Source organism: Megascapheus bottae, chromosome 23 (genome assembly GCF_031878675.1).
Source record: "Megascapheus bottae isolate mThoBot1 chromosome 23, mThoBot2.hap1, whole genome shotgun sequence".
NCBI lineage: Eukaryota > Metazoa > Chordata > Mammalia > Rodentia > Geomyidae > Megascapheus > Megascapheus bottae.
The window spans coordinates 1,698,017-1,719,724 of record NC_143531.1 but is presented as its reverse complement, the minus strand read 5'-3'; the positions used below and the strand labels follow the sequence as shown (position 1 = coordinate 1,719,724).

The 21,708-nt window shown below is 36.6% G+C and overlaps 1 long non-coding RNA gene across 1 annotated transcript in view; it reads left to right on the top strand.

The window, feature by feature from the left end:
* Positions 1–19,951, top strand: part of LOC150047198 (uncharacterized) — an 86,194-nt gene extending 66,243 nt beyond the window's left edge. Inside the window, exons 5-8 of the long non-coding RNA XR_016539378.1 lie at positions 9,479–9,596; positions 11,075–11,205; positions 18,834–18,925; positions 19,771–19,951. This is a non-coding gene — a long non-coding RNA (uncharacterized LOC150047198). The remainder of the gene's footprint in view (positions 1–9,478; positions 9,597–11,074; positions 11,206–18,833; positions 18,926–19,770) is intronic.
* Positions 19,952–21,708: the final 1,757 nt, after the last annotated feature.

Below are 21,708 nucleotides of genomic sequence, written 5' to 3'. Positions count from 1 at the left end.
ACAATTTTAGCCAAACTAGTAGTATTTCTTGATTCTAATACTTTGCAGTTACAAATAAATCCAAAATTTTTTCATTTATTCCAATAACTGTAAGATCAGCAAAAGTTATTCTAGCATGAAGGTATTCTCTATGGATAACACTGAAAACCTATGAAGAAAGCAGAGGAGTATAATTTGATTACATTAGGCCCTTCAGTAATATTTTTCAGGAATAAAGTGGCTTCATAAAGATATAAATGTTCCCCAGATTAAAATATAATTTTTGAGATGTGTTCTACACTCGAATATAATTGTTTGAAGGAACTCCATGAATTCTTTTTTCCTAAAATTAACCCAGAAGCTAAATACATGAACAATGTCCAATGGGGCCATGAAATCAGCCTTCAACAAAGAACTAATGATACCTTCTCTAAACTAGCCACCGCCTCAGTCACACTTTCAATAAAGAAGTAATGGTGCCTTTCTAGAGCTAGCTACTCCTCAATAACACCTTAATAGATAGTAGGGATCAGATAGAGTAGCATAAGGATAATGGTTCCTGAAAGAAATTGAGCATAGCCTGGGCTGAGGGCCTGTAAGGGAGTTGTCTGGTGTTAAAAACAAAACAAAACAGCATGTGCTGTCATTCCTGGGAAGTAGAGACATATAAATATGCATGTATATTATGTTATATAATATATGAGGTTCAAAGCCAGCCTGGGGAACAAAGTCTAGGAGACTCTTATCTCCAATTAACCACCAGAAACCTAGAAGTAGCCCTGTGACTCAAGTGGTAGAGTGCTAGCCTTGAGCTGAAGAGTTCAAGGACAATGCCCAGGCCCAGTTCAAGCCCTGCAGCCAACAACAACAATAACAACAGCAACAACAAAATGCACAATATGTATTTAGTAAAAGTATTTCTGTTGTAAGTTTTTCTATTTTGTTGTTGCTGTTATTGTTTTGGTTGGTTGTGGGTCTCTTTTCTATTTTGCTGGGCCAATTCAGGACAATAACTTGTTTGGAATAAAGTTCTTTCAGATAAACCATGAGTCAAAGGGCATCTAAGAGCTTGAAAAATTCTTCTTGGTGTCCTTTTAATGGCCAGTTTCAAAAAGGAATATTCCCTTTTGCTTTGATCAGGAAGAGATTCCACTTATATGAAGGAAAACTTGAATACATGCTCTAGAAATACATCTTTGAATATTTCCTTTGTCATATAAAATGGTGACTTCAGAGAGCTATAAACTAGTCTGAGTTTATGAGCTTCAGGAAATAATGACCTCCATTAGAGTTTGTCATGCACAGTAGATGATATCATAAAACTTATGTCACAGAGTCAATTCCCCCTCAAAACGATCAGGGCCACGAGTAAAAGATTACCTCGTGTACTCATAAAGGCCCTCTGTGAGATACGGTTAATTTATATGCACATATCTTTGCTTTGAAAATGTATAAGAAATGGAGGATTACTATTTATGGTCAGATTTCAGTTAGCACATAGGAAAATGTCTCTGCTCTGAGAAGTTCTTGTGTAGGATTATAAAATGGTGCCAGGGATGGATGATGGCTCACACTTGTAATCCCAGCCACACAGGAGGCTGAGATCAGAAGACTCAGGTTTAAAACCAGACCAAGCAGAAAAGTCTGTGAGACTCTTATCTCCAAGAAACCAAGAAAATCTGAAAGTGGAGGTGTGGGTCAAGTGGTAGAGTGCCAGCTTTGAACATAAAAGCAAAGGAACTACACTGAGGCCCCAAGTTCAAGCCCCAGTTCAGATATAAACAAAACAACAACCCAAAAACAACAATGAAAAGTAATTAGCAGTACTTCTTAAGCTTAACTCTACGAAATTAGCAGAAAGTCATCTCCTCATTGTAAATAAATTCATTTATTTAAGTACATTGCTATTTTAATGTGATACTTGTGTGAGTTGACATTCTTTTTCATCAGGATAAGTAATTACTTATATTATGAAGAAAATATATTTCCGGAAAACAATGGTAATAATGAATATAACAAGTATTAAATTCTCTCCCTCCCCACTCTGTGTCTTTGTCTCTCTCTGTCTCTGTCTGCAACTCTCTCTCTCTCTCGGTCTCTGTCTCTCTTGGTCTCTGTGTCTGTGTGTCTGTTTCTCTCTCTCTCTTTATCTCTCGCTCTGTCTCTTTCTGTCTCTCCCTCTCTCTCTTTCTTTCTCTCTCTCTCTCCAGGTCCTGGAGCATGAGTGTTCTCCCTGAGCTTTTTGGCTCAAGAACAGTTCTCTACCAATTGAGCCATAACTCCACTTTTGGCTTTTTGGTGATTAATTATATATAAAAATTTCACAAAATTTCCTACCGAGGCTGGCTTCCAATTGCAGTTGTCATATTTCAGCCTCCTGAGAAGCTGGGACGCAGGCGTGCTCTATCTATGAGAAGAAACCTATATATACCCTATATATATTTTATGAAACTGATGTGTCATCAAGAATTAGTCTTTGATTTAAGCATAATGACCTTTCATTACACATATGACACACTCATGGAGGATATGTAGATAGGTAGATAGATAGATAGAGATATAGACAGATAGATAGATGAATATATATATATATTTGACATAGTTGTCTCTGAGGTTTATAGGTATATACAATACAGAAATAAAAAATATTCTTTCAGGGAATATTTTAAATATTGTAACTAAGACAGGATTTTACACTAAGGACACTGAACTTTTGAGCATTTAAACATCCTATTATCTCAATTTCCCTACTCAGGCTACACACATCTATGAATACATGAACACATTCTATATCCACAGTTTTTACATGAGATCTATCTATCTATCTATTTATCTATCTAGCTATCTATCTATCGTCTATTTGTGTGTTTCTGTGCATGTGTGTATATACACACACAGAAACATATGTAGGTTTATAAAATGTATAGCTCAAGAAGCAAATAAATTTTTACCTTCCCAGAAGGTAAATGCTTCAGAGAGCATTGTTCATTTGTCCTTGCATCTTTCCTTCTTACTAACATAATAGTTTCACAAAGTAAACTTTTAAAATTTTTATAAATCATTGATTACATTGGTATCTTCTTATACTTTTAACTAAGCAGCCAGATAACTAATTTTAATAACTAATATTTTACTGGGTATTTTCTTTATGACATAGTTCTAAGGTTATTTCATTTATTTTTCAAAAACCATAAAATTAATAAAATTGTTGATTGTTATCAACTCCTTGTGATAGGAATTCGTTTTTTTGGTGTTTTTTTTTTTTTTTTTGTCCATCATGGGGCTTGAACCTGATCTCTTCAGCTCAAGGTTAGAATTCTACCACTGGGGCCACAGCACCACTTCCATTTTTCTGGTGCTAACTGGAGATAAGGGTCTCATGGACTTCTCTGCCTGGGCTGGCTTTGAGCTGCAATCCTCAGATCTCAGCCTCCCGAGTAGCTAGGATGACAGCTTAGTGATAGAAATTCTAACACCTAATTTAATTTCATATTAACGTAGAGCATTGAGAAAATTTTAGAAAAATACAAACCGAATTTTAAAAGTGCAAATGTTTAGGCTGAAAAAATAAGTAAATAGGAAATAATTAGTATCAGCTTATACAGTGCTTTTTTTTTTTTTCAGTTCTGGGGCTTGAACTCAGGGCCTGAGCACTGTCCTTGGACTTTCCCAAGGCTAGAGCCACAACATAATTTCCACATTTCCAGCTTTTTCTATGTATGTGGTACTGAGGAATCAAACCCGGGTCTTTGTGCATTGCTAGGCAAGCACTCTACCACTAGGCCAAACTCCTGGCCCTTTTTCAGTGTTTTAAGGATCTTCAGGATAAAGTTAACTATATTTAACTGAGTAGAAATGAAACTGCTTCAATACTTGCTTCATTGAAACTTTATCAAGCAAAAATTCTCTTGAATTTGTATCAGTTTAAGATAAATATAATGTTTTGTGAAGTCTGAAGTGGTGACAGGTTGTAGGCTGTATAAAATCCTCAAAATCAGTTGATAATTAGGCACACACATGCATGCGCATACATGCACATAGGCTTCTCTCTGCCACTATTTATAATTTGTGTAGCCCACAAGTGTTGTTATATACATGCAAACATAACTATTATAAGGGCATCTATCATCTCTAGCAGTGTAGAATCAATTATTTCCCCAAATATATTAATTTATTTCACTTAAACCCAAAGACCCCCAAGTTAGAGCTTTTAAGAAATGTCTGTTATACCCATGATTTAATTTTCATTCCATTATATTTCCATCTCAGGAAAGAAACAATCATGTAAAACCCACTGAAAGAGCTGTAATACTTGCAGAACCATAGTTGGATAAAGAATGGTTCAATAAAAACACTAGATTTTGAGCCATCAGTTATCTAAATTCAAGATTCAATGAAAATCAATATCTCATTAGGTCAGAGGAGGTAAACCAATGTCTCTCCCTGAGTCCTGTGGCCTCAGAGGGAGCATTAAGGCAGAAGCTGAGTGAAGGCTTCACAAAAACAAATCCCAAACGTGGGTCAAGTCTTGGAAAAAGCCATTTAAGAAAAGCCCCTGCTCCTTGAGAGTTCAGTGAGATTCATAGTAAAGATAATGCCTTTTTCTTTCAAAGTAAAAATGACTGGAGGAATAAAATGTCTCCAATGCAGTCCTGTGAAAGGTTGTTTTTACTAGGGACATTCTGTAATAGCATCCATCTCCATTTAAAAGCTGTGGCTTTTACTTAAAATGTGATTTTTATTCCCCTCTGTGGCCATAAATTGAGGGCAGCCCTATTAAATCTAATTACTTTTTATAGCAATGTGCAGCTGGGGACAATTTAGGTCTCAAAAAAAGATGATTACAAGAAGACAACCTTTCTCAGCAAAGATCAACTCCTGTTTATGTTCATTCAGACACTGAAGATTGAAAACTTGAGCCACGTAAAACAAACAGGCATTTGTTAGTGAGAGGGAGAGAGAGGGGGGAAGGGAGGGGGTCTGAGTTATGTATGACATCACGACTGAAGTACAATTAGAGATTCTGAGTCCATTCTGTGGAAATGTATTTTGTGCTCTGAGCAACAATGCTTATTTATTATTTCCTACCTAATGATTTGGAAAAGGAACAACAGCATCTCTCTTAGCCCTAGCTACCATCTAACAAATGATTCTGACATTAAACACATTCACTTAGTTTTGTCACAAGATCCTTAAAGGAATTAATCAAACTAATGTCAGACAATATGCATCACATACTTGAAGTGTTCATACAGATATTAAGTGAGAGAAATATGTAGGGTGTTCTGAAATGAAGAGTGGAACCACTAATACCTTCAAGCATCAATGCTGGTCTTGCTCATACAATTCTATTTAGGCCAGGTGGCTGTAGCTCAGGCCTGGAAGCCTATCTTTCAGAAGGGTGTGATCTGAGGATCACAATTTGAAGCCAGCTTGGGCAAGGGTCCCTGAGACTCTTATCACCAATGAGACTCTTATCTCCAATGCAAGTGAAGCCATGAGCAAATAAGCCAGAGGACAGTGCTAAGGCCATGAGTTCAATCCCCAGTACTGGCACAAAAACAAATAAATTAATTAAAATATTAAAAATCAAATAAACTAAAGACATATTTGGTGGGAATTGGTAACAGCGAGGGTAATGAAAATTTATTGCGTCTCTCAAGTACAAGAGGAAAAGCCCTCTTTTTCCAATTTTTCTCAGTTGTCATTTTATAGATGGATTATCTACATGAATGAAGATATCCAAATCTGATTATTTACAAGAAATTAGTCTTCCCCATTTTGTATAACACAGTGTAAGTCTTCAAATACTACTATATTCTAGCTGTAGGGAGCTAAACTAATTATGAAATCTTACACAATGAATAGAAATACCCCAAAATTTTACTAATGTAAGGAAAAATACTTTATAACAGGAGATCAATATCAAAAAAGTCAGAAACAAAACCCCATTAATACTGTTAGAAATTCTGAATGCTGAATTATTTTAATGCTCTTACCAATGCTTGCCCATATGTGTCAATAATTTTATGTAGTGATCATTATCATTCAGAAAAGGCCTTAATTTTAATTACATAATCAAATAATGAATGTAAACCAAAGAACTTTAAAACTGCATATTTAAATCAAGTGATCTAATCTTAGCTATTTAGGCAACTGAGATTTCAGGATCACAGATCAAAGCCAAGTGGGACAGAAAACTCCATGAGACCCTTTCATTAACCACCAAAATAGCAGAAAGAGAGCTGTGGCTCAAGTGGGAAAACACCTGCCTTGGATAAAAAAAGCTCAACGACAGCCCAAGTCCTGAGTTCAAGCCTCAGAACCAGCATACACAGAAACAAAAGAAAACAAAAACCAAAGTTTAGGGAATCTGTTTTTCCAAAGCCCTAAATTTATTATGCTAACATCAGTTCCATAAACCAATTTAAAATTATCACTAGTAGTTTTGACAATTTTATGAATTATTCATGGTATTTTTTTCCTTTTCCAAGTCAGATATTTTCTGTCTGTATTTTTCTACATAACCGTACTATATTTAATTCTCTACTTTTCCAGTACTGAACTCAGGGCCTGGGCACTATCTCTTAGCTTTTCCATCAAAGCTAGTTTTCTATCATTTGAGCCACTGCTCCACTTTAATCCTTTATGTGGTTAACTGGAGATAAGAGTCTCATAGACTTTGTTGCCTGACTGGCTTCAAACTTTGATTCTTAAGTCTCAGCCTCCGGAGTAGCTAGGATTCCAGGCATAAATTAGCAGCTTTCCGATAGCAGGAGCATATGAGTATTTGCTAAGATCTAAACCAATACTCCCCTGCTCTGCTGTGTGTAAAGTATGCAAGACAATTTGAAATCATCATGACTAGGCCAAGTTACCCTTAAATCCAGACACATGCATCAAAACGTCTATCACAATCTTCACTTAGTGGTGTTTGAAATGGAACCATTTGTTTTCTCCCACAAGTACTCTTTTCTTATATTTCCTGTCTCAGTGAATGGCATCAAACCAAACCAGAACCACACGAGGGCTTATTATTTCTGCTTTACTCCTCATCCTTCAGGTTCTTTTATGTCATGGTTTGTATTCTGTTCTTTTTTTCTGTCTGTTCTTATTATTCAGATCTTTTATTTCATCATATTCATACACTAATAGTACAATGGAACCCCGAATCTAGGTTTTCATCTATGCTTCCAGTGGTGTGTTCTTCGTTGAAATATGAATGTAATAGATTCCTGTGCCTACAACTTGACAGAGTTCCAAATTGGCAGGGGAGGAAAACAGAAGCTTGTTAGTATGGTATTTAGTGGTTAGCTGGCTCATGCCTACTTTTCCAGGCTTGTTTCCAACTGCACCTCTGCTACCATTGAGTGTTTCCACACTGATCTGGTCACACCTCTTCAAATGCAGTACAATTTGTGTCCTCATTGCGATGATCCTATGCCTCTTGCCATTTTCTGTGCCTGTGATTGGTGTAGAATTGAGATGCAATAAAGTTCTGGTCAATGAGACCCAAAAATGAGTCTTCTGGGTGGTGTCACAGAAAGCATTCTTAATATTTGAATAAAGAATACAAGAGGAAAGGGTGAAGCTGTATTTGGACAGTATAAGGAGAATTTAAAATTTCACCATCATCTTGAATTCATCAAAGAGCAAGTCTAGGAGATTAAAATATTGAACAAGCTGAAAAAGACAATTTGGAGACAGGGAAAGTCCAGGGTCTGTTATGATCTGGTATAGTGTTGAATTCAACAATTGCAGAATCATTGGTACATCTGGACTTGTTAAAATGCAATCGCAAAAGTTACTCCAGTTAAGGCATATGGTTTTTCCATTTCTCAGAGCCCAAATGTCTATTGTACCGTTATGTTGTCACCATTTTTTTGTTTTACCCTATTATAGAGGTCCAAACTATTTTTGTGTTCTAGAAGTTAATTCCTACCTTTTCCTTACAAGGAGTTCTCTGAAGATGAAGGATTATATCTTATTCTTTTAGATTTCAGAATGTAGCATACTGCTTCATATTATCTTTAAATCACTCCCAACAAAAGATACTTGAAAGACAAAAATATATAACAACACAAGAGAAGTATTTATCTTCTCCTAATATTTATCACACATTTAAAAAGTTATGACAAATGGAAAACAGATGTTTTTACTTTATAAGCTTAAGGCTTTCAGACAGAATAAAGTCTGTCCTGAAACAAAAATGTTCTTATATTGAACCGAACTGAGTACCTTTTATTACATATTCCCAGTTGTTACTAGTGATTTGATACTGTGAGAAAGAGGCATCATACCATGTTTTATTGACTAAATGCATGTAAGAATAGAGTATATGCCCTGTATATACTCTATACTGTATATACAGTATGTAGTATATAGCAGATATGTACTGTATTTATATAGAATACATACAATGAACTTATACTATATATTATACAGTACATATACAAAATGTATATAGACTGTATATATACTATATGCATTATGTAATATATACAGTATAAACACACTGTATATTATGTATTATACACTGTATGTATACTGTATACACTATATAATATATGTAGTATAAACATGTATGCTATATACTGTATGCATATATTTACAGTGTATATACTATATACACAAAATATGGTATACACAGTATACCATATATGAAGTATATATACTGTATATATTTTATATAGTATACACATACAGTATATATGCACAACATATAGCATATTATATAGCTCATATATAATTTTATATATGCATATTGCATATATTTAAAGCTTTGTAGAATTTATATAGTGTAGATATGCTTTCTTAGTAATCTGTTTTTCATATTTTATTAAAAATACATGAGTCATGATAATAAATGACTATTTTGAGTAATTTTTTGTAACACTGACATCATCCTTTTTGTGTGTGTGCGAGCATGTATGCAAGCCTGTGTATGCACTAGTACTGGATCTTGAACAATCTCCCTTAGCATTTTGCTCAAGACTGGCATTCTAGCATTTGATCCATACCTTCATGTCCAGCTTCTGTTGGTTAATTGGAGATAAAAGATTTGTGTGCCTGGGCTGGCTCTGAACCTGTCCTCAGATCTCAGCCTTCTAACTAGCTAGGATTCCTGTGATGAGCCACTGGCACCCAGTGAAATATTTCTACTTGATGGTAGAGTACTTGCCTAGCAAGTAAGAGACCTTGAGTTCATACTTAGTACTCACAATAGTAGATAGATGGTAGACAGAGAGAAAGAGAGATAGAGCAAAAGATAGATTATTCATCTTGATTATCTTTACTTTTATATAAAAAATGATCATTTCTGTTTGTCCTGCGCTAGCTGGTTTTTGCTTTGCCCCTGTGCTAGTACTTGGTCCATAGTTACTTCTCAGTTGTATTTTAATAGAAAGCCAGAGATGAGGATTTGAGAATCTGTGTAGGAAAACCACTCAGTAAACCCTAAATCTCCCCTCCCTTTCTCCCTTTACTTTAATGTTTCCAGGTCTTGCATCCACCTTGTGGCTCAAAAATTAATTTCTTTGAACTGGGTACCAGTGACTCATTCCTATAATCCAAGCTTCACAGAAGGCTGAGGTCTGAGGATTCCAGTTTGAATCCAGGTAACAAAGTTTGTGAGACTTTCACCTCTAAATAATCAAAAAACCTTGGAGACAGTGCCTGGGCCCTGAGTTCAAACCTAAGCCTTGGAGGCACACACACACACACACACACACACACACACACACACACACACACAACCAGGAACTCCCACTCCCATTAATTTCTTTGTTAATTCTTGTCTTTCCATTGGAAGCCTTAAGAATAGGCTTAGGTAGTGATGATGACTGCTGCTCTAAGTAATTTGCCAATCTCTCTGTGTTCCTGGTCATCAGAGACCCTTCAGCTGCATTTGAATAATTTACCTCTGACCGTGTAACTCTCCCCCAGCCTCTGTACATCCCATTGATTCCAGGCCTCTCAGTGTCCTTGCATCCTTTCAGTCTGTAATGAGACTTCATCCACTTTAAAGCCATTTTGAGAACAGGAAACTGAAGCCAGGGACAAGGACATTTTCAATCAACTTGTACAATATGAGAAAAAAAGCTATGGAAGAGAAAAGCAGTACTTTATTTTGAATGAATTCATTGGTCTATCTACAAAAAAAAAAAGCTTACAGTACTGGCCTTTCAGAGAAGGAAAATGAAGAGTTTTCCTTTGGATTCTCTCCCCGTTGATGGCATGGCAGATCAGATCTGAGTGGAATGAAACAGCTGCCTTTCTCTTGACAGTAATAAGCTGGGATGGGGCCAGAGAAAACATACTTAGGGCCAGGTCATGCAAAGGTGAGACTTTATGCATTTATTTGTTGAAATGTCACCATGTCCTGGCAAAACGAGACATCCTTGTAATTATGGATTACTACGATACAAGTAGCTCCGTCTATCCCTTCTGTAAGAGTGTGATTTAGATTTTTGCTCCCCCCCTCTCTCTCTACATATATATATATATATATATATATATATACTCTCTTTCTCTCTCTCTCTCTATATAAATATATATGTAAACTTTATTGTAGTTTCAAAGCTATAACAATCACAAGTGGCTCCTAGAAAGGCTGGTGTTTTCCTTGATTTTATAGTGATGAAAAAGTGCCAAAAGCATGAATTTTTTTACTTTGTATGCAATAAAAATGTCAATTTGGATTCATTTGTTTTGTTCATGGTCCTGATGGTACTGGGAATTGACCTCAGGGCTTTGTAGCTGCTAGGTATGTGTTCTACCACTCAAGCCCCACAACCAACTCTTTTTTTTGTGCCAGTCCTGGGCTTGAGCTCAGGGCTTGAGCACTGTCCTTGGACTTTCTCAAGGCAAGAACTCTACCACTTAAGCCTCAGCACCACTTCTGACTTTTTTCTATGTGGTATTAAGGAATCAAATCTGGATCTTCGTGCATGCTAGGCAAGCACTCTAACGCTAGGCAAACTCCGAGCCCACAACCAACTCCTTTTAACTTAGTTATCTTCAAGGTTGGGTCTTGTTTTATGTCTAAGTTGACCTGGATTACAATCCTCCTACTTATGTTTTCTTGTGTCTCTAGGAACAAGAGGCATGAACCAGACACAGCCATTACCAAAGGAGTCTTGTGAACTTGCATATCTGGGCTGGCCTAGAACAGTGCTCCCATTCCTTCATCAGTATCCACGTGCTGAAGACAACACAGTACCTGAGGTATTATACAGGACATAAATAAGAAGTTTTACTGAATCTTGGGAGTTAAATTCAAGGACCTCTGGACCTGTATTTTTCCAATGGCTGCAGTTATTCTTTGCAGTTTATATTGGTTGATGTCTTCAAGTATCTGCTCTTTTCATTGAACTTTTCATTCCTTTGTGGCTACAACTTTTACATTCTTTTTCTTTTCTTCTTTAACTCAATTCCCAGCCTCATGTTCCTCAGTAAAAATAACAAGTTTTTCAACAATTATACTAAAACGAAGTGAAAGGAAGTAGTTTCAACTAGTAGCCTAAATGCTAATAAAAATCCTGCAAAAACTTTATTAGATTCCCAAGTTCTGTGGTTATCCTGCCACAAAGTTGTTTGAGTTTTTATTTTTAAGGTCAAATGTTGTTTTTTTTGCAGACATGATACATAACTAAATGATAAATGTATTTTTAATGACACATAAGGATAAATTGTATATGACTAAAGGTTATAAAATTCTATATGGTTACTGTTAAAATTATACATTGCCAGTCAGCTACAAGTGGCTGCCAGTCAGGGAGCTAAGAACTGGGTGATCAAAGATCAAAGCTAATCCAGGCACAAAAGTCGAAGAGGTTCCACTTCCTAACAAATAAAAAGGCTGGAGTCCCGGCTCAAGTGGTCGAACACCAGTAGAGCGAGCAAGCTGAGCCAGCTCCAGTACCATCAGTTCAAATCCAGTGCCAGCAGAAGCAAAAAACAAAAATCTACAGAATGTCTTGTATCGTCTTTTTTGTGATCTATACATACATGAAAGGTATAGAGAAACAAAGAGTTAGCTGGAGCTGATGGCTCATGCTGCTTATTCTGACTATACAGGAGACAACTGAGTTCTGAGGATTGTGGTTCAAAAGCCAACCTGGGCAGGAAAGCCTGTGAGGCTCTTAGCTTCAATTAATCACCAAAAAGCTGCACGTGGATCTGACAGAGTTGGTCGACTCTGAGTTCAAATCTAGGATTAACACACACATACACACACACACGCACACACACACACACACACACACACACGTACACACATAAACCAAAAACCAAGCTAAGGAGACCTTATTGTCTTTAGGTAATAGTAATTTTTAATAAAAATATGCATTTTAGCTTACAAAAACATTTTTCTTGCAAATTAAAAAATACATAATCCACTGTAATAGTATATGTATATGCAAATACATATGGAAGCACACATCTATCTATTTATCTATCTATCTATCTATCTTTCTATCTATAATCATGTTGGTCATCTTTTTGAATATGACAGTCACATTCAAGATAAAAGCAGTGGACTTGAGCAATTCTCTGAAAATTCTTGAGAATGGGCAGGCTTCCCTTGATTACTCTTTACAGTCAACATTTATGTCTAAAAGACCTGAAACAAAGTCTCATGTGCATGCTGCAGTGAAGTGACTGTTTCTCCAAACGCTGTCTTCAACATCTCTTCCCCAGGTAGTCACCATGATTTCATTCTTAGTTTACTTAAATTTTTTTAACTATCTTTCTTTACTGTTTTTATATTACTACTTTTTATTTTTGTTTTAAAAATTGCTTTTAAGAATTTACACAACCATTAGAAAGAATAATAGGATGTCATCATGTTAAATAAGGTAAGCCAAGCGCAGATGGACAAATGATGCATGTTTTCTCTCATATGTGGGAGCTAAATCTAAAATAAATGTACAGAATTGTAGGTGTCCACACACACTGAGACCAAAGGAGGTTACTTTTAGTGGAGGAACACAAAGATGCAATGCCAATGTGCTTCAGATCACATAAACTATTTACTGAAATGAACTCCAGAAAATGGAAACTAGACAGGTTTCTTTTCTTTTTTCATCATTTGTTAACTTTTCTGCTGGGGGGTGATAGTTAAGATAGGGCACAAATGTAGCAGTGATTATCACTAGATATTATGTTGACCCATAAGTGAACAAATGTAGCACTGGTTATCACTAGATATTATGTTGGACGTGAGCTATAAAACTTGTGGATGGTGACAAGAAGGAAAAACTAGGAGAAAAGGAACAAAGGAAGGAATGATATTGTCCTAAAAGAAACATTCATATTACCTGACTTATGAAACAGTAACCTTTTTTATATCACCTTTATAGTCACAATAAAGCATTTAAAAAATCTCTAAGTAGTTGTACAAAGGGGTTTGGTTTCAACATGGCAGTTTGTGTACAATGCATCTTAAATCACTGAGGAAAGTGGCTTCCTTCTTTCTTTTGGAAGTAGAACTTGCTATGTATAAAACTAAAACCTAAGCAAAGAGCTCATAGCTCACATCTGTAATCCTAGTGACTCAGGAGGCTGAGATCTGAGGATCGAGGTTGGAAGCCGCCCAGCCAGGAAAGCCTGCAAGACTTTGGGCTTCTTGTTAGAGTATTACAAAATTCTCTAAAAACAAATACAGTATCAGTGGCTCTAACATTATCATTTATTCTTAGAGACATTAGAATTCTAAGCTTGTGAGAACTAAAAATATCCAGTACATTTCTTGTAGATATTTTTTATAGCTGCATAATCAAATCATTGTCTCCAGAATCATTTGGTAGCTCTGTGAGAAAAAAAAAAACAAAACAATAACTGAGAGGAAATGTGACTTCAGTGTGTGGATTGATTGGATCTAAGTCCTTCAAGTAATGTAATCTAAACGTGCTCCTGTTTTCACTACGAGCTGTCAAAACTGCACTTCCCTTCTCTCCCTGTGACTTGTGCAAGAAAAACTTGATTTTCTTTATCAGCCCGAGGCAAAAGCTGAACTGAATGCTCGGCTTGCCTCACACATGGAAGCACTTAACTACACAGGGAGCAGAGGGGGAGAGGCTGAAGTCTGAAGTATTGAGCTTTTAGTCAACTGTTTCCAGAAAATCCATGCTTCCAGAGCAGCATGGAGGCAGAAGAGTGGTGGCCTGGACTTCTCACTCCCTCAGCTAACTCATAAGAGTTTGATAACCCACTAAGAACCTCACTTCAAGTTCTGGTATAAACTAAAAGCTTACAGTGAGTGCAGAAAGTGTCTACGTGGCAGGGACAAGAACTAGATTTTTTTTTTTTTTTTTTTTGCCATCATGTATTCTGGAATGTAGGGCAAGAATGACCAAATAGCATTCTCACTTTTCTAGGCAACTTAATGAAAGCCTATCCAGAAGAGAAACTTTAAAAAAAATCTATTATGAACAAGGTGATGCTGGCATTATTGGCCTTCTGGACAAAAGGAAAATATGAATTTTTTTCAGATATTCTTGGATAGGGTACAAAGTAAATGTGATATGTAGAATTTAACCTTATCTTTTTGAAGGTGAATGGTTAACAAAATAAGAGAGGATTTGTCTATTGTCTATAAGGGGGTTATAAACTTTCATTTTCCACTTGAAGGTTGAAGTTAAATGTGTTTACAATAAAGGCTTTTAAGCATTGGGGTTCAGAGGGATTTGATTAAAAACAACAATAGCAACAACTTATGTCTAAAGACCTCAGAACTTCTGATTGTTTATTATAACTAAGCTCTTCTCTCTCTGATTCTTTGCAGAATTCAATTCATGTAGCTGACAGTAATTGTCATGTCTTGTTGGTGATTAATTAGAGATAAATCTCATGGACTTTTCTTCCCAAGATAGCTTGAATCATGATCCTGAGACCTCAGTAGCTTGAGTAGCTAGGATTATAGGTATGAGCCCCTGGCACCAGACAGGCTTAAGCTACGTCATGATTGAAGAACTCACTCCTCCTGCTCCCCAATAATGATCTGAAAAATCCTTCATCACCCCCAAACCCTAACCATAATGGATTGCTAATGGACGGAAGGATTGCTAATTCTGAGGATTGTAAATTTTGATCACTGACTGTAAAGGATAGAATAATCAAAATCAAATGTCAAATATTTTTTGTTTGTTTGCTTGCTTTATTTCTTGCTAGTCCTTGGGCTTGAACTCAAGGTTGGGCACTGTCTTGGGCTTTCTCAAGGTAAGCACTCTACCACTTGAGCCACAGAATGGCTTCTGGATTTTTCTGAGGACATGGCACCAAGGCATCGAACCCAGGGCTTGGTGCATGCTAGGCAAGCATTCTACCCCCAGGCCACATTCCTGGCCCCTGTTTTCATCTAATTAATTAATTAATTAATTAATTTTGTTCGGTCATGGGGCTTGAACTCTGGTCCTGGGTGCTGTCCCTGAGCTCTTTAGCTCAAAGCTACCACTCTACCCCTTGAGTCACAGCCCCACTTCCCATTTTCTGGAGGTTAACTGGAGATAAGAGTCTCATGGTTTTTAGTATCTGGGCTAGCTTTGAACCATAACCCTCAGATCTCAGCCTCTTGAGTAGCTGGATTACAGGTGTGAGCCACTGTGCCCGGCTCCTGTTTTTATTTTTTAAGACAGCATCTTCAAGAGGAAGTCAAATATTTTCCCTGTACTTGCATATAGTCTCGTTTCATTTTTTCCCATAGTCATCAGGTATTCTATTGCACAAATGTACAGTATACTTATGCCTCTCAGTGTTGAAGAATACTTAGATGTTATGAATTTGAACATCACAAATAATATTGCTATGAACATTTTATATGAATTCTTTGGTGCACATATACATTCATTTTACCTGGGAAAGTATCTTAGGGAAAGAGGGGTTGTAAGTGCATGTTTAGTTAGAGCATGCTCTGTGAGATAATGATTTCACTGATGTATATTTACATCTATGCTTTAAGAAGGACAAGCCAGCTTGTCAGTTCACCCACACAACTGAATGTCATATTTGTTTTTATGTTTAGCCATTCTAGACATTATTAAGGACAGCTCATTGTTTTATTTGGCATATTCTTAAAGAATGGTAAAGTTACTTAGCTTTCCATTTGCATCAAAAATTGTATTGTCCAGTATAACAAAGATTGTCTTTTGTATCAGGGAAAGTTCAGTGTGTAGGATTAAAATGGGTACATTTGTACTTTGTAAAACATGTATTTATCTATTTCTTGATTTTTTGATTGGGGTATTTTCTTATAACTCAATCACATTCACCAGACCTTTTGATGCATGTAACTCTTTTATTTCTTTCTTTTTCCTTCTGGCCTGGACCACAATCCTCTTATTTTTTTCTGTTGCTTAGCTGAGATGACAGGCATACACTACCATGCCCACATTACAAACACTAAGATTCTACTTTTTTGCCTAGAATATCCTTTAACCACAATCCTCCACTCTTCCCTTCCTGAGTAGCTGGAGGTTACAGGTGTGAACCAATGGGCACAGCCCTTCTTTCTCAACACAAATTCTTCGTTTCCAGAATATTTCTGGGACAACATCAAGTTTGCTAGCTAGGTTTTTTTTTTTTCTTTTTTGCCAGTCCTGGGGCTTGAACTCAGGGCCTGAGCACTGTCCTTGGATTTTCTCAAGGCCAGAGCTCTACCACTTGAGCCACAGCACCATTTTTGGCTTATTTTTTTTTTTTTTTTAGGTATGTGGTACTGAGGAATCAAACCCTGGTCTTTCCGCATGCTATGCCAGCACTCTCCCACTAGGCCAAACTCCTGGCCCCTTAAGTTTCCATCTTTACTTAAGGATTTTACATTAGCCTATCTTGTTGTGCGAGCTGTAATGAGTATGAATACTTACAAATATAAAGAAGACTGGCTTTCCTATTAATACGGATTGTGTACAATGTTCTCTAACAATCTAACCTTCATTCTCTGTCCTTTACCCATTCCACCCTTTTTAAAAACAATTTCAAAAGCATAATTGCTTTATCTTTATGGAAACATATAAAGGATTCCCAGCAAATTTATCTCCGCAATCTCCACTGTCACCATCCTCCACCTCCCTTTGACACTTGCCCAGCAGAACTGGGTTTTAACGGCTTGATAGATCACTTTTTTTTTGCTATTGAATAATTTCCCCTTGTCCTGTGCATCACAATTAACCTGTCCGTTCATGAATGGCCACATTTTTCTCTCTGTATTTTTCAAATTAACTTATTTTTTTCAAGTGTTAAAATCTAAACAGAATTCCACAGCCAGAGAAAATAATAGTGATGAATGTGGATAAAGATTAAGACATTTTAGGAAGAAAAATTGAGATAATGTGTTGCCACTTAATCCACTGGACAAAAACCCCTGAATGACTTTTTTTTGGACACAAAGTGGAAAGTTGGCAGAGACACCCTCAGAAAATCAGGAATGGTGACACTGAGTGTTGACACGGAAGGTCGTGAGGCTTCTGCAACATTTCTTAGCCTTTGCCAGTCAGTGTGCCTCATGGGGCCATAACGATGTAAACGCAGAGCAATTCCACACAAACTCAACACATTCTTTCCAGATGAGAGAATCTTACTCTTAAAGTTATGTTCACAAAAGTACTTAGCTGTCGCTGCTGCATACTTGCCTCCAAACAAAGCAGCTACAGTGCTTTCAGTAGTTGATAAATTCATGCATATACATATAAAAAAGAGAAAGAAGACTTCCCTTTTGATCCTCAGGGTTAATAAAAACATTTGTGCATTAAAATTCAAGGATTTTGATGCTAAAAGAAATGCAAACTAAAGTTAGCTAGTTTAGTTTAGTTTTTACCATCCTGGGTACTGTTGCTAAGTTTTTATACTGAAGGGTAGCACCCTACCACTTTAGCCACAGCTCCAGTTGTAACTTTTCTGGTGGTTAATTGGAGATAAGAGTCTCTTTGATTTGTCTGACTTGGCTAGCTTCAAACTGCAATCCTCAGATCTCAACTGCCTGAGTAACTAGGATTACAAGTGTGAGCCACCAGTACCCAGTAACAATAAATATTTTAACAGTTAAATGAAATTTACTTTTCTTAACAATCTTCTTAGTTTCAGTTAAAAATATCAGATACTGATAAATAGCTTACCTTTGGCAGATAAAAACAAAATGGAATGCAATGCTCTCAAAATTTTAACTTACAAAAAAGAGAAAAAAAAATGTAAGTTTTTAATTCCCATTTATTATTGATTGCAGCCTAGGTCCTCAGAGATATATCAATGTGATGATGAATTTCCACAATAAAAATCTGTTTAAAGCCAGGAACTAGTGGCTCATTCTTGCAATCGTAGCTACTCAAGATGCTAAGATCTCAGATTGTGGTTAAAATCCAGCCTTAAGCAGAAAGTCTGTAAGTCTATGAGACTCTTATTTCCAATTAACTACCGAAAAAAAAAAGTGGGGCTGTGGCTCAAGTGATAGATTGCTAGCATTGAGCAAAATAATGGATCAATGCCTCAACCCTGAATTCAAGCCCCAGAACCAAACACACACACACACACACACACACACACACACACACACACACACACACACACATACATCTATGCAAGCAAACAGCTTGGTTTCTGACTTTGCTGATGTCTAATTAAAATAAGTATTTGTGTTTGTTAATGGGTAGGTTTAATTTCTACTCAAATAATAATTAGACAAGCATATGATTTACTTTTAATCTCTGTTCTCTGGTGGCTCACTTTTCACACTTAATTATCCTTCAAACTGACCATTATGAATGCTTATGGTAATTAGATAGGAAAATAAGTTATTTTACATTGTTGATTCACACCATCACCCGCTGCAGTCCCTACTCTTAAACTTTTTCTTCTGTTTCCAGCATCCATTTCCATCACTAGCTCGGGAAGAGATTGCATACTGGAAAGGAATGCCATCAAATTCCAAAGGACCAGCCTTATTTTTCCAGTTTGGGTGAGCTCCCAGAAGATGCTGGATGCTTTACAGATTTATGGCTTAAGCAGTGATAGAAATCAAACTAATTCCCTTCTTCTGAGTAAAATAGATTCAGGGCCTTCTGTTCTCTGTCTGATTTGCTTTGACATCCACAAGCAATCTCTTGGAGATACTTTTTCCTTCTTTCCTATGCTATATCTATTATCAATATTATTAATATTGTCTTCTATGATGTAACAATAGGATGTTATACAGTTAGTAAACCAAGTAAACACTAAGTTGAGAAACACCATAATTAGTAGGATGTGAAATATTTTTGGTGAAATGCTTTCATACAGATAATCTACCAAGCACTGGTAGCTCATACAAGTAATCCTAGCTTTCTGAGGTCTATGGATAAAAGTTTGAAGCCAGCTCAACTAGAAAAGCCTATAAGGCTCTCACCTCCAGTTAACAAAAATATGACAAAGAGAGGAGTGGCTCAAGTGGTAGAGCACTAGGCTTGAATGAAAAGTGATGTCCTGAGCTCATGCTCCAGTACTAGCACAAAAAAGAAATGGCAAATTGCATCTTACTTTCAATTATCTTATGTCTATGAAATTTTGTCAGAAGAACATTAGGGCTATGATTTTCAAAATAAAATAATCTAGTGTACAGAGAAAAAAAATCTTGACAAATTTAGCAGTCTCTATTATTGAGATAGTTTTTCTAAAATTCTCCATTTCTCAGACATTTAAGAATGGGTAATGAGTCATTTTTAATCTAAGGCCTTTGCACAGTAAGTTCTGACTTCTGTCCATAATCCACTGTATTGAACAATCAAGGAAATTACACATTTGATCAAAAACTGTGTCTTCTTTCAGAAATTGGAGCACAATAATGATTTTCCCAGACTTGAACTTGGGCTTGACTATTGCAAAACTTCTCCATCGTTTTATTTCCGTTTGTGAAAACTATGAAATGTATAATACAAAAGCAGACAAAAAATTGCAAGCTATGTCAGAAGAAAATAAGGAAAGAAGGGGTATTTAATCTATAGTGACATTGTACTTTTGTCTAAATATTACTTTAGTGTTTTGTACAATTTGTTATTACTTGAAGCAAATAAATGGAAGTTCACAAAGAACAACTATTTAACTAATTTCCCATTGACCCACAAGAGTAAGAAACACAAAACATGAGTAAATTTACAAAAGAAACTTCAAAAGCAAATCATAGTGGTATTGGATGAAAAGATGAATCAGATATTTTATTACCTTCTACACTTCTACCTTCAGTGTGAGGTATCAGTGTGAGATTGTGAATGAATATGCAAGAGACTGTGTTGAATATATGTGTGAGCTTGTGTGTGTGTGTGTCTGTGTGTGTGACAGTGTTACTTTGTTGAATTGTGTGTGTGCACATTCATGCATGTATATGCTGGTGGTACTTGTCTACCTCCAAACACATACTTAGAGATACAGAGTATGCTTTGGAGTTCTCAAGCAAACAGCACCTCTAGCTTTGAAGGACGTAAGTAAATCTGCTCTGCAGCAGCTGGAAAAACTGTTTTTATCATCTCTGTTACTTTCAATGCAAGTGTCCTTCAAGAAATAGCCATGGATAAAGCTCTGTCAGCACCCCTGCTTCAAGCCCACGAGGGCACGAGGGACGCGCAGAAGGTCCCTTCTGACTGCCTCTGAGGACTGGCTTAGGGGTGAGTCAGTGCTCTCATGTTGGCAGGAGGGGACACTGATATTTTTTCTCCCATTGTAAAAGGGACATAGCATGTCAGCGTTTAGACATTATCTTCTGGGAGAAGAGAAGACCTACAGAGACAAAGACAAGGAAGAGACGGAGAGAAACAAGGATTATGGAAGATGGATGCCAAATTTCTGTTAACTCAATTCTAAGTTTCTCTGCTTTTAGACTTCTTAATATGAAATACAAAGAAGAATTAATTTTACTTTTTTCTGTATTTTGTGTGTGTGTGTGTGTGTGTGTGTGTGTGTGTGCACATGTACACACACCAGGGCCTCTGGTGTTCTTGGAAATTTTGTACAAGCCTGGAACTCTATTTCTTGAGCCACACCTCAACTTCTGGGCTTTAGCATGTCACTATCAAATCACATATTATTAAATCAGTTTTTGAATCTGGCCTGTACCAATATTGAATAGGATATAGATAAAGGTGAGGGGATGATTTTGCAATTTTTTAAAGTGAATTCAATTTACTTTTTTTTTTTTGCCAGTCCTGGGCTTGAGCTAGAGCTCTATCACTTGAGCCTCAGCACCACTTTTGGCTTTTTTTCTATATATGTGGCTCCGAGGAATCGAGTCTGGGTCTTTGTGCATGCTAGGCAAGCACTCTACCACTAGGCCAAACTCCTGGCCCCTCAATTTACTTTAAAATACATTTCAAAACTAAGGTTTTTCAGGTTTGGAAACATAATTATATCAAGGATTTCAAGAATAATAAAGTTGATTAATTTCTACTAAGTGAAATCATGTAGTAAAGAAATAATGTAGCAGTTCAGATTAGCTGAATCAGAGTGAAATCTAAAAGACAGAAGGTCTCCAAGTAAGAGCAAATAACCCTTATCTGCGACTGGAAGACAGCAGCACCAAAATTGAAGTCCAAGATGAGAGGGTGAGAGAAACAAAACCGCATTATTTGAATGGCTTTGTTTTTCCCATCCCAGAAGATATTTATTGTTAAAGGATGCGTTGTTCCAGGTGCTCATGGCTCATACCTGTAATCTTAGCTACTTAAGAGGCTGAGATCTGAGGATCCAGGTTCAAAGTCAGCCTGTTTAGGAAAA